A 5,168-nucleotide genomic window follows, 5' to 3' on the forward strand; every position below is an offset into this window, starting at 1 on the left:
AAGGAGCTTCCACTAGGAGAGCGCAGGCAACTCGTAGGCAAGTCAAAGCCAACCGAACGGAAACAAACCGAGGGACAGGGCTTTTCGCAAGGACCTTTACCACTAGGGAAGCGTAGGCAACTCGAAGGCGAGTCGAAGACAACCTTAAGGCATTTACCCGAGGGACATGGAGGAATGCACCAGTGGAGTTCGCTGCACAGGCAGGGATTCGTCCAACTCGCACAAACCGAACACAACTCACGCGCCACGACGTACACTGTGCACCAGCCCCCCAAAACGAATCACCCCCCGAAGGACCAAGAAGCCCGACGAACGCGCGAAAACATTTAGAGAGGCCGAGCAAGCACCGGTTAGCGCGAACGCAAATAACAAGCGCAACAGGCAACTTTCGAGGGACATACTTTTCGCAACAAGCTTCCACTAGGAAAGCACAGGCAACTCGTTCGAACGTCAAAGCCAACCAAATGGCAATTACCCGAGGGACATGCTTTTCGCAAGGCACCTTCCACTAGGGAAGCGCAGACAACCCGAAGGCGAGTCGAAGACAACCTAAAGGCGATCACCCGAGGGACATGGAGGAATGCACCAGTGGAGTTCGCTGCACAGGCAGGGATCCGTCCAACTCGCACAAACCGAACACAACTCACGCGCCACGACGTACACTGTGCACCAGCCCCCCAAAACGAATCACCCCCCGAAGGACTAAGAAGCCCGACGAACGCGCGAAAACATTTAGAGAGGCCGAGCAAGCACCGGTTAGCGCGAATGAAAGTAACAAGCGCAACAGGCAACTTTCGAGGGACATACTTTTCGCAACAAGCTTCCACTAGGAAAGCATAGGCAACTCGTTCGAACGTCAAAGCCAACCAAATGGCAATTACCCGAGGGACACGCTTTTCGCAAGGCACCTTCCACTAGGGAAGCGCAGGCAACCCGAAGGCGAGTCGAAGACAACCCGAGGGACATGGAGGAATGCACCAGTGGAGTTCGCTGCACAGGCAGGGATCCGTCCAACTCGCACAAACCGAACACAACTCACGCGCCACGACGTACACTGTGCACCAGCCCCCCAAAACGAATCACCCCCCGAAGGACTAAGAAGCCCGACGAACGCGCGAAAACATTTAGAGAGGCCGAGCAAGCACCGGTTAGCGCGAATGCAAATAACAAACGCAACAGGCAAATTTCGAGGGACATACTTTTCGCAACAAGCTTCCACTAGGAAAGCATAGGCAACTCGTTCGAACGTCAAAGCCAACCAAATGGCAATTACCCGAGGGACACGCTTTTCGCAAGGCACCTTCCACTAGGGAAGCGCAAGCAACCCGAAGGCGAGTCGAAGACAACCCGAGGGACATGGAGGAATGCACCAGTGGAGTTCGCTGCACAGGCAGGGATCCGTCCAACTCGCACAAACCGAACACAACTCACGCGCCACGACGTACACTGTGCACCAGCCCCCCAAAACGAATCACCCCCCGAAGGACCAAGAAGCCCGACGAACGCGCGAAAACATTTAGAGAGGCCGAGCAAGCACCGGTTAGCGCGAATGCAAATAACAAACGCAACAGGCAACTTTCGAGGGACATACTTCTCGCAACAAGCTTCCACAAGGAAAGCACAGGCAACTCGTTCGCACGCCAAAGCCAACCAAATGGCAATTTAACCGAGGGACATGCATTTCGCAAGGCAACTTGTACAATTACCCGAGGGACATGGCATGCTTGCCAAGGCCGTGGCTTGGCATGCTTGCCAAGGCCGTGGCATGACATGCTGCTGGCCAAGGCCGGGCATGCCATGCTGCTGGACAAGGCCGTGGCAAGGCATGCTGATGGCCGAGGCCGTGGCAAGGCATGCTGATGGCCGAGGCCGTGGCAAGGCATGCTGATGGCCGAGGCCGTGGCAAGGCATGCTGCTGGCCAAGGCGTTGGCATGGCATGCTGCTGCTGACCAAGGCTTGGGCTTGCCATGCTGCCGGCCAAGGCCGTGGCATGACATGCTGGCCAAGGCCGGGGCATGGCAAGCTGCTGGCCAAGGTCGTGGCATGGCACGCTGCTGGCCAAGGCCGGGGCATAGCACGCTGCTTGCTGGCCATGGCCGTGGCATGACAAGCTTGCCAAGGCCGGGGCATGGCGTGCTGCTGGCCAAGGCTTTGGCATGCCATGTTGCTGGCCAAGGCTGTGGCATGGCATGCTGCTGGCCAAGGCTGTGGCATGGCATGCTGCTGGCCAAGGCTGTGGCATGGCATGCTGCTGGCCAAGGCCGTGGCATGACATGCTGGCCAAGGCCGGGGCATGGCATGCTGCTGGCCAAGGCCGTGGCATGGCATGCTGCTGGCCAAGGCCGTGGCATGACATGCTTGCCAAGGCCAGGGCATGGCATGCTGCTGGCCAAGGCCGCGGCATGCCATGTTGCTGGCCAAGGCCGTGGCATGGCATGCTGCTGGCCAAGGCCGTGGCATGACATGCTGGCCAAGGCCGGGGCATGGCAAGCTGCTGGCCAAGGTCGTGGCATGGCACGCTGCTGGCCAAGGCCGGGGCATAGCACGCTGCTGGCCATGGCCGTGGCATGACAAGCTTGCCAAGGCCGGGGCATGGCGTGCTGCTGGCCAAGGCTTTGGCATGCCATGTTGCTGGCCAAGGCTGTGGCATGGCATGCTGCTGGCCAAGGCTGTGGCATGGCATGCTGCTGGCCAAGGCCGTGGCATGACATGCTGGCCAAGGCCGGGGCATGGCATGCTGCTGGCCAAGGCCGTGGCATGGCATGCTGCTGGCCAAGGCCGTGGCATGACATGCTTGCCAAGGCCAGGGCATGGCATGCTGCTGGCCAAGGCTTTGGCATGCCATGTTGCTGGCCAAGGCTGTGGCATGGCATGCTGCCCTAGGCCAACGTGCCACCGCCACCGCCGCGGGCCGCCACTCGACGCATCCCGTGCTTGGCTATGTAGTTTCGATGCCACAAGCCAATGCCACAAGCCAAGCGATGGCATGTGCCAAGCGCCCGCCTAGGCATAGGCGTGGCCTGTGGCCTGGCCATGCTGGCCAGCCTTAAGGGAGGTGCCCCCCCCTTATAATAGCCTGTTAAGCCCTTTTCAATCTGGCAGGAGGAAACATCAAGCATGTTCGAGGAGTCATAATGGGGTTTTTTTAAAAAGTAATGGTTTTTTGCCAAAACTTTCAACATGAAAGTTGTATGAAATAATTTAATACACCATAAAAAAAATTATAAAAAAATATTTGGCCACCGGAATATTTTATTTTAATTTATTTCAATTTTAATACTTAAAAAATAATAAAAATTACTAAAAATACTCAAAAAATTCTAGAAAAATTCCAACAATTATAAGATGAGGCACTAGTAATTATAGTAATTTTTTTAATTATTTTTTTATTTTTAATTTATTTTATTATAATTTTTATGAGTAAATAAATAATTAAAAAGCCCGACGAACGTGCAAAAACTCTTAGAGAAACCCAGCAAGCATCGGATAGCTCGAATGCAAATAACAAACGCAACAGGCAACTTCCGAGGGACATACTTTTCCCAACAAGCTTCCACTGGGGAAAGCACTAGCAACGTGTTCGCAAGTCAAAGGCAACCAAACCGGCTATTACCCGAGGGACAAGCATTTCGCAGGGCAACATATACGTAAGTCAAAGCCAAACCAAATGGCAATTACACGAGGGACAGGATTGCTTGCCAAGGGCGTGGCATGCGATGTTCTAGCCCAAGGCCAAGGCACGCCACGCTGCGGGACAAGGCCGTGGCAAGACATGCGGCTGGCCTTGGCCTTGGCATGGCATGCCGCCGGCTTTGGCTGGGCTGCGTTGGCCTTGCCATGGAATGTTGCTGGCTTCGGATGGGCTGCCTTGGCCTTGGCCTTGGCCGTGGCATGGCATGCTGCTGGCCTTGGCCTTGGCCTTGGCATGGCATGCTGCTGGCTTTGGCTGGGCTGCCTTGGCCGTGGCATGGCATGCTGCTGGCTTTGGCTGGGCTGCCTTGGCCGTGGCATGGCATGCTGCTGGCCTAGGCCTTGGCATGGCATGCTGCTGGCTTTGGCTGGGCTGCCTTGGCCGTGGCATGGCATGCTGCTGGCCTAGGCCTTGGCATGGCATGCTGCTGGCTTTGGCTGGCAGCCTTGGCCGTGGCATGGCATGCTGCTGGCCTTGGCCTTGGCATGGCATGCTGCTGGCTTTGGCTGGGCTGCCTTGGCCGTGGCATGGCATGCTGCTGGCCTAGGCCTTGGCATGGCATGCTGCTGGCTTTGGCTGGCCTGCCTTGGCCGTGGCATGGCATGCTGCTGGCCTTGGCGTTGGCATGGCATGCTGCTGGCTTTGGCTGGCCTGCCTTGGCCGGCGCATGGCATGCTGCTGGCCTAGGCCTTGGCATGGCATGCTGCTCGCTTTGGTTGGGCTGCCTTGGCCGCGGCATGGCATGCTGCTGGCCTAGGCCTTGGCATGGCATGCTGCTGGCTTTGGCTGGGCTGCCTTGGCCGTGGCATGGCATGCTGCTGGCCTTGGCCTGGGCATGGCATGCTGCTGGCTTTGGCTGGGCTGCCTTGGCCTTGGCATGGCATGCTGCTGGCCTAGGCCTTGGCATGGCATGCTGCTGGCTTTGGCTGGGCTGCCTTGGCCGTGGCATGGCATGCTGCTGGCCTTGGCCTTGGCATGGCATGCTGCTGGCTTTGGCTGGCCTGCCTTGGCCTTGGCATGGCATGCTGCTGGCTTTGGCTGGGCTGCCTTGGCCGTGGCATGGCATGCTGCTGGCCTTGGCCTTGGCATGGCATGCTGCTGGCTTTGGCTGGCCTGCCTTGGCCGTGGCATGGCATGCTGCTGGCCTAGGCCTTGGCATGGCATGCTGCTGGCTTTGGCTGGGCTGCCTTGGCCGTGGCGTGGCATGCTGCTGGCCTTGGCCTTGGCATGGCATGCTGCTGGCTTTGGCTGGGCTGCCTTGGCCGTGGCCTGGCATGCTGCTGGCCTTGGCCTTGGCATGGCATGCTGCTGGCTTTGGCTGGCCTGCCTTGGCCGTGGCATGGCATGCTGCTGGCCTAGGCCTTGGCATGGCATGCTGCTGGCTTTGGCTGGGCTGCCTTGGCCGTGGCATGGCATGCTGCTGGCCTTGGCCTTGGCTTGGCATGCTGCTGGCTTTGGCTGGGCTTCCTTGGCCGT

Source organism: Camellia sinensis, chromosome 12 (assembly GCF_055761805.1).
Source record: "Camellia sinensis isolate YWXY chromosome 12, ASM5576180v1, whole genome shotgun sequence".
Lineage (NCBI taxonomy): Eukaryota > Viridiplantae > Streptophyta > Magnoliopsida > Ericales > Theaceae > Camellia > Camellia sinensis.